Below are 8895 nucleotides of genomic sequence, written 5' to 3'. Positions count from 1 at the left end.
TAATTTTTTTGCCACTGAGTCAAGAGAGCCTCATAGTTTACTCTAAGCAGAGAGAAATAGGAACATCACTCCATGACAGCAACAACAGAGGGCATGGAATGGAAGATGGTGCCTGGTTACCAAGGCCCAGTTCACAGAAGGAATGGGCTAGTTCTGTCTTAGGTTGACTATTGCGCTTATTAGAATTGGATATCCAAACCTGAATAGTCTGTGTTTGACAACCATTCTGCAAAGGAGACGCTTACCAGAAATGAACTCCAAGTTGGTGGCCAACCATACCCAGTCGGGTCCTCAGTTTTAGGTATCATTTCCTAATAATACACAAAGGAGCTTTTTCAAGTCTTCAGGAAGGGACCTGAGGTCACACTACAAGAGTATATCCTGAAAAGGTACTATTTATCTTCCTACAGGCACACACATCGACACAAAGACACGTAATCAGCAAGGATGATTTCAGGACACTAACTTCCAATCCCTTCCCGCCAGCCTAGTAGTTACACTCAACTCAGCAGACTGGCTACCCTTCTCGTCCTGTTGGCAGAGGTCACAGAGAGGACGTGACCACTAATTGACCCTCAAGCTGGACTCGGGCAATTGGAGGCGCCTCACCTGCTTCCCTGTCCTTGGAATGTACGTTCTGCCCACGGTTCCCACAGCTGGAGCTCAAGGATGCAGCCGTGAGAGAGCCATGTGGTGTTAAGACCCTTCAGACGGTCAATGTGGCTGAACCCCATTAAGGCCTCTGCATAAACTCTTAGGATTCTGGCAGGGGGAGTGGAAATCTACTGTCTCCTCTGATGGGCTGCTAAGGAGTCTGAGCTCTGGGGCCGTAGGTGAGCTTTCAGCAGGAGAGTAAAGTGGCCTGATTTGTGTTACTTTTCCCCAGAAAAGTATCTGGGGCAATGGATCCCGTAGAGCCTGGCAGAGACCCCGGAAGAGAATTTTTCCTCGTCATTCACTAGGATAGGGGAGAGGAGGAGGAGCAGCTTTGGGACATCTTTGGAAATGCCAGTTAGGCAGATGGGCACCGGGGTCTGCAGCTCAGAGAGCAGCGGGGGTCCTGGACAAGAGCCAGATCCAGGTGGAGGAAGTCGCCTGTGGGAGAACTAGGCAGAGGGCGAGGCCGGGCTGAGTTCAAGGCCAGATCAGATTGACTGTGCGGAGCAGAGAATGTGATGAGACTTTGGGACAAACGGATCAGACGGAGGGGAGTTTTGAGTATCAGTTGCCGAGTTTAGACACAATTCTGTGAGCAGTGGAGGATTCCTGAAATTTGTGAATTTCTTTTTTTATTTTCATTTGTTTGTTTTTACCAAGGAAGTGATAGACTCAAAATTCCAGTTTCCTGAGGCCCCAGCTTGATGTCCATCATGAAAGCAAAACTGCGATCGTCTCTAAATGCAGGTCGCCAAATGAGGCCTTCAGTCTCCGGGGGTATTCTCTAAGCTAAAATTAGACTCGTGGAATGGAATGGAATTGCTACAAGCGTTACATCCCACAGACATCCCTTCAAAGTCTGTATTTGGCCTGTCACCGGTTCTAATTTTAGTGCATTAGAAATCAGACACAAAACCTGGTGACTTTTTAGGCTGGGATAGTGGCCCAGGCCCTGCTGAGATCATGCAGTCAGTCTGTGTCACGTGCATCCTCTCAGACCCATGCATGAGGCACAGCCAGGCTGCTCATGGGGACCCTTAAGCTTTACAGGACTCAAGTGCCTTCTGAGCCATCAAAGGAATTTGGAGATTATATTTAATACAGTTCACAATATAGTACGTTGGCTTGGAAGCCAATTTATTGAAAATTGATGGTTTCGGTCTACCCGACTCGCACTCCTGTCCTAAACCAGGTCCCCCAAAATGGCCTTGGGAGCTTCCTCTGGGTTCCGTGGACAAGGGCTTGGCTGTGACTGAAGGCCTTTCTCCTTTCTCCAGGGAGAAGATGCACGTGAACTCAGGGTCCCACGGGCTCAATGGCCTCAAACTTCCCAGGTGCTGGGCGGCTGGATTTCCCAAACTCTGCCAACCGCTGGCATTTAGTAGACCAATAGACCATTTTTTTCTCCCACTGATGAGGTGGTTCTTGCTCTTGCCCTATAAGGAAGGGAGATGACAGAGTTGGAGAGAAGAGACTCCTTCTTCAGGAATGTCCACCCCAGTGGGTCCCAGAGAATAGCCTGGCTCTGACAGCATTCCTTGTGAGTTAAGCCTGTGTCTTAACCCATCCTGTGTGGGGCTGATTGTTTACAAGCCATGTTGGGAAGGATAGGGGGAGATCACAAAGAGAAGCCCCTGTGGGAAGACATCCTGGAACCTTTTTGAAACATTGAAAATGTTGAAGTATGTGGGCCGAGCGATGGGATTCAGAATGTCCTGCTTGAGCAGTGGAGGAGCTGAGGGTGCGGGGCGTGGAGACTAATATCACCCTGTTTGGTCCTGAAGGATGGCTGATTAGCCAAAGACGGGTAAGATTCCTCAGAGGAGGAACAACCTAAGACAGGCACAGCCGCAGAGGGGCCAACAGGGGTGGTGCATAGAGCCTTCCTTATATCACCCTGTTTGGCCCTGGAGGATGACTGGTTAGCCAGAGCCGGGTAAGATTCCTCAAGGGAGGAACAACCTAAGACAGGCACAGTCGCAGAGGGGCCAACAGGGGTGGGGCACAGACCCTTAATCCTTTTGAAAGAGGTCTCCTGCCCCCAGGGCTGCTTTGCTCTCCACGCCCAGCTCAAACCCATGCCACGCCCAGCTCAAATCCACACCCAGCTCAAATCCACACCCAGCTCAAATCCATACCCTGCTCAAATCAGGACCCAGGAGGCAAACAAAGATCATTGCCCCCAGTCATGTGAGGCCTTTGATTGTTTATGGGATTAACCTGGGAGTGTTAGACCCTTAGGCTATGCCGAGAACTCAATAAAAGCAACGTGGGATCAATCAGCGAGGCTCTTGATCCTAGAGGTCTTGAGTCCCCCGGTCCCATCTTTCTCTTCAGTCTGTGTCTGTGTGTTCTTCAAGCTTGCGGCACCCGTCACTCACCTCGAGTCGCCAAGTTGATCCCGGCAAGCCCCCACCCTGGCACAAGAAGGAGCTTCTACAACTTCCCTGTCAACCACAGTAACCCACAGTCCCCAAGGCAAGAGACACTGGAGTGAGCTTTTTTTTTTAAATTTATTTATTTACTTTTGGTTGTGTTGGGTCTTCGTTGCTGTGTGCGGGCTTTCTCTAGTTGCGAAGAGCGGGGGCTACTCTTTGCTGAAGTGCGAGGGCTTCTCACTGCGGTGGTTTCTCTTGTTGCAGAGCACAGGCTCTAGGTGCGCGGGCTTCAGTAGTTGTGGTGCACAGGCTTAGCTGCTCCGTGGCATGTGGGATTTTCCCAGACCAGGGATCAAACCCGTGTCCCCCGCACTGGCAGGCGGATTCTTCACCACTGCGCCACCAGGGAAGTCCCTGGAGTGAGTTTTGACTCTGGTCTCTCCTCCTTTCTCTGCATGAACTAACCATCTGTCAGGTTTGCCCACCACAGTCCAGGCTTATGCCTGATGTCTGGTGTGGTTATTAATAGCACGTCGCTTTCTTTCTCAAAGGTGCCCAGGTTTGGATGATAAATTATATAGACTCCGCATCCATCTCTCCTCTGTCAACTACTGCTGAGAACCCTTCTTCTCAGATGCTCCCACACCCATCTGCCTTGTTCTCCAGCCTCAGAGCCACCTTCCCTATCCAAGCTTCGTCACTTGCTGCCTGCCTGAACTGCAGTAGCCTGTGCCTCCTCTTCCGATCCACACCGTACACGTCTCCTCTAAAACACAACTCTCAACACAAAACACCCACCCAAACGCTGCCAACGATGCCCAGTTACCCAGAACCGCTACACCGAAATAATCTTAAGCCACCTTCTAAAGTCGTTGGTCATCTCCTTCTAAAAGTCGTATCTCTTTTTAGGCAGATTAGCTGCTTGCTAATCTGAATACTCGGCTACAGGCAGATTAACTCTTCACTGAGCCCACACTCCAAGCAAGCCCTCACATCCGTGCCTTTGCTGACACGGGGAAACCTTTTCCCGTCTTCTGCAGCCCTAGCTCCTCTCTCTGCAGCTCAGCCTGTGTTCCTTGTCCAGTAGTCTTTCCTCCAGTGCAGGGCGCATGGGGTTCAGAGTCATGAATATCTGAATTTGACTGTAGATCCTAGTGGCCAGGCACTAACCACTACATTTTACTGATCCTAAGACATATTTTTGCCCCACATTTTAACGTACCTGGGAATGAAATATACCTTAAAATCTATGGCATCTTAGAATCAATAAAATACAGTAGCTCTCTGGCTTGGTGTTATAACACTGAGTCTTAGTTTCCTGTTTTGTTTTGTTATTTTAGTTAATTTATTTATTGGCTGAGTTGGGCCTTCGTTGCTACACACGGGCTTTCTCTAGTTGTAGAGAGCGGGGGCTACTCTTCATTGCGGTGCTCGGGCTTGCGGGCTTCTCATTGCGGTGGCTTCTCCAGTTGTGGAGCACAGGCTCTAGGCGTGCAGGATTCAGTAGTTGTAGCATGTGGGCTTCATAGCTGTGACTCGCAGGCTCTAGAGCGCAGGCTCAGTAGCTGTGGGGCACGGGCGGGCTTAGTTGCTCCGGGGCATGTGGGATTTTCCTGGACCAGGGCTTGAACCCGTGTCCCCTGTATTGACAGGCAGATTCTTAACCACTGTGCCACCAGGGAAGCCCTTAGTTTCCTCATCTTTAAAAACGGGAATAATATGAGTCTGAAGACTGTTGTGGAAATGACCTGAGGTTAACTATAGTCGAGACCCGAGGTGGGGATATTTCTGTGGGAATCTGGTTGCTACGTCCAGCCATTTTGTAATCATTACCCAGTATCTCACGGGAAGATGTATCACGTGCAAAAATTGTTGCAACAGATACCAAAGTTTGTGTACTAATAGAACTGCATAGAATACTCTGCAATGTGCAGAATCAGAAAGAGAAACTAGTTTCATCCACAGGGGTGGCTTAACCACAACACTCCACTAGAACTCTGTTCAGAGGAAATAAAGGGGACCTTTCCCCAGGGGTAATGGGTCAAGTAGCTTTTACTTGAAAAGATGTCATTTGCATGGAGAAAACTACAAAAGCAGCTTTGTCCTTAATTTATTCCTAAGGAGAAAATCTTCAAAAACTGATTTTATGTAAAAAATCCACAGGTAGCTAAGTAGCGGGTCCCAGGTGGGTGTTCTGATAATGTTCGTTTGGATAATGTTCATTGCCCTCCTTTGCGAGGGGTCCTCTCCATTCTGTATAAAAATTTGCTCACTGCAAGAAGCCTGGAGGGCAGCCACCCTGCAGTACAACTAGCTGACTGGCAAGGGAATCTTTCCTTCTGCGTCCTTTTACCTCCACCTCAGGTGAGAAGCCCAGCCTTTGCAGAAGATCCCCAAGTCCAGATCATCAAGGGTTGTGTTGTATTGGAGCTATCGGTAACTACAAGGTCATGATCTGATATTCTAACTCTGCCCACAGAAAGAGCCTCAATCAATGACACCCCATGGCTAAGAGCTCACTTAGGGACTAGGTGTTGGTTTCTATTTCCTACCAAAAAGAACCAAGCCAAGAATTGGCTGATACTAGGTCTGAGTTAGGAATGTGTTGCGTGCCAGAAAGCAAAGACATGTTCAAAGACAATTTGATAGTTCATATCAAAAGGACAGAGAAGCCAGCTTGAAAGGGATTCCACTGACCAAATCTGGGAAACTTTAAGGATCAAAAAGAATAATCTTGGCAAATGATTACAACATATTGAATTAAAAAAACTTTTATGATTCCATAGTGACTGAAGAGAGATGAAAAACTATTTTACAAAAGATTATAGGCTAATAAGTGTGGACTAAATTATAGATTTAGAAAAGCAACCTTTTGTAACTCTCAATGTAATAATTGATTCAAGCAACGATCATCAATGAATGATATGAACCACTGGGAAAAAGACTCTAGGGAAGAGAGTATACACACAATCTCACAGTTACTTTTTAACTACAAAAGCAGAAGTGTGTCTTTGCACTGGAGAGCTCTGTCAGCCTCTACCTTATCTGCATCTCATCCTAGTCGGCATCACCAGTAGTGAGACAATCTGACCTTATGAGCCCCCGATCTCCTGCCATCGGAGAGACATAGCAAAACCTGCTGGAAACATTTGCTCTGAATCGAATCCCGACAAAACAGAGGAATCTGGAATGTAAGATGTTCTGCAGGTCGACTGGCTTGGATCTTCAAAGTGTTCGATATCAGGAACAGAGGAAGAGCTTGAGGAGAATAAAGAAATATAACAGCCAAGTCAATGTGTGAAATTTGATTGGATTCTGGGGTCCAAAAAATAGCTATCAAGGACATTTGGAGGGAAAATTAGGGAAATTTGAGTCCAGACTGCATGGTAGGTGATTTTTGTTGAATTAGTATTGCTTTTCTTAGGTATTATAATGGTATTGTAGTGGGGTGAGAGAATGTCCTCCTTCTGAGTGATGAAATATGCCCCATTTTAGGGTGAAATGCCAGAAGAGCAGCCATCTGCTTTCAGCAAAAAGGAAGTGTATATATATAAAGAGAGGTATATAAATACAGAGATAGAGGAAATGGGTGCGGTGAGATGGTGGTGGATCTATGTGAGGGCTATCTGGGTGTTCATTGTTCTGTACTTTCAGCTTTCCTGTGGGTTTGAACATTTTCAAACAGATGTTTTCTAGAAGACTGTATGAGAGAATAGGAAATGAGAAAGTTTACATATATATTTAAAAAAAAACAAAACACAGATCTCTTCTATTTCCTTTTGCCCAAGACTGTGACCCTTGATAATTTCTCCTTTCCAAGAACTCTTGCTTGATTTAAAATCATTGTGACAACAGAGCATGGGAATCTGATGATGTCTGACATATCATAGCAACAGGAAGTGAAATATTTCTGTTTTCTCCAGAGAACTGTAGCTTATCTATGTAATGCAATCTTCTTATATTGAACATGAACTATATACAAGCTCCCATGAGAGATACCATGAGTGATACAAAGATAAGCAACAGCATGGTTTCTGCCTTCAAAGCGCTTAAAATCTAGCACATAAACATGGTCTCAGCATGTTTTGAGTGGTTATTGTGAGCTAAACAAAAGACCAGGACCAGGGATCTAATTATGAAGAAGACACAGTCCCTGCCATCAAAGAGCCCCTTGCTTTTCGAGAAATACAGACACATACATTAATGTCAATATCATCAGACAAGATTTATGAAAAGACATTTATCACTGTCTAAAAATGATGACCAAGCATCCAGGGACAGCTTCAGAACGAAGAGTAGCTCTGAGCTAGGATGTGAAGAGGAGGTCAGAATGTTTTCAAGACAGGTTGGTAGGCATTCCAAGCAAATGGAACAAAATGTACAAAAGCATGAAGGTGTGAAGGAATCATGACATGTCTGGGGATCACAAATAGTTAAATATAGCTAGAATTTGGGTATTTATAGAGGAAGAAGAGAAATGGAGCTGGGACTATATCTTGGGCTAGTTGATCAAGAGATATCACGTTATACTGAGGAGTCTGAGTTGTATCCTGTAGGTGATGGGGAAGGTTTGATGGTTAAGTGACATAATCTGATTCTTATCTTGGAAAGATAACCCTGGTGGTGGAGTGGCAGGTGAGTTGGGAATAGGTGAGGCAGAGAGACTGGTTAATAGACTTTCGTAACAGTCCAGGTGAGAGAGGCTAAGAGCCTAACCCAAGACAGGGGAGGTGGAGACAGAGGAAGGGTAGGTGCAGGTGACATATCGTATACAGCATTAATCAGCTGTGGCGGCTGGATGAACTTTGGGACGTGAGCGAGAGGAGACGATCCAAGATAACGCCTGTAACAGAGTTCTCCAGGGCAACAGAATCAACAGGATGTATGTGTGTGTGTGTGTGTGTGTGTGTGTGTGTGTGTGTGTGTGTGTGTATGGGGACAAGGGGAGGGGGATTTAAGGAACTGGCTCATGCACTTGTGGGCACAGGCAAGTCTGAAGCCTGCAGGGTAGTCTGGGAGGCTGAGAATTACCACAGGAGTTGATGTTCAGTCTTGAGTCTGCAGGCAGCCTGGAGAGAGAAATCCATCCTCCTTAAGGGATTTCAGGCTTCTCTCTTGAGGCTTTCAACAGATTGGAAGAGGCCCACCCAAATCACGGAGGGTAATCTCTTTCACTCAGTCTACTGATTTAACTGTTAATCACCGCTACAAAAATAACCTCACAGGAACATCTACACTGGTGTTTGACCAAACAACTGGGCACCAAATCCTGGCCAAGTTGACACATAGAATTAACCATCATCCCTGCCTCTTTAAAGATTGGTTATATTTTTGTGCTCTTACTAAAATATGGAAGAGAGGAGAAAGGCTGGAGACAAATTTGGGGAGAAAAAGAACATCAGTTTGGAAAATGGTGAATTCCAGTTCGTCATGTTGCGTGGTCAGTTGGAACAGATGTGCAGGGACAGATCTTTCTAATGGGCCCAATTTAGAGACCTTACTGGAAGCCCTAGGACCAGCTGAGGCTAGTCCATGAGAGACGGTTCATTTTCAACAACAAATGTCTTCGGGGCGCCTCTATGGGCCAGACAGACTAGGGGACCACTGTGTACACAAGTTCCTATCCTCACAGAGCATACATTTTAGAAGGGTTGGCAGGCAATGAGCAAATCTTCACATAGATGTATAATTTCAGACAGTGATAGGTACAATTTACTGCTGCCCAACAAACCATCCTGGTGGCCTCAAACAGGGTTTATTTGCTCATGATTCCATGGGTTAGCAACTGGAGAGAGACCAGCCGGAGCACCATGTCTCAGATCCATGCCATGGTGTTGCCTGGTTCACTTACGCATTTGCC

The sequence above is a fragment of the Hippopotamus amphibius genome, chromosome 15, assembly GCF_030028045.1.
Source record: "Hippopotamus amphibius kiboko isolate mHipAmp2 chromosome 15, mHipAmp2.hap2, whole genome shotgun sequence".
NCBI lineage: Eukaryota > Metazoa > Chordata > Mammalia > Artiodactyla > Hippopotamidae > Hippopotamus > Hippopotamus amphibius.
The sequence above is the reverse complement of the archived record's forward strand: the minus strand, read 5'-3'. Positions refer to the sequence as shown.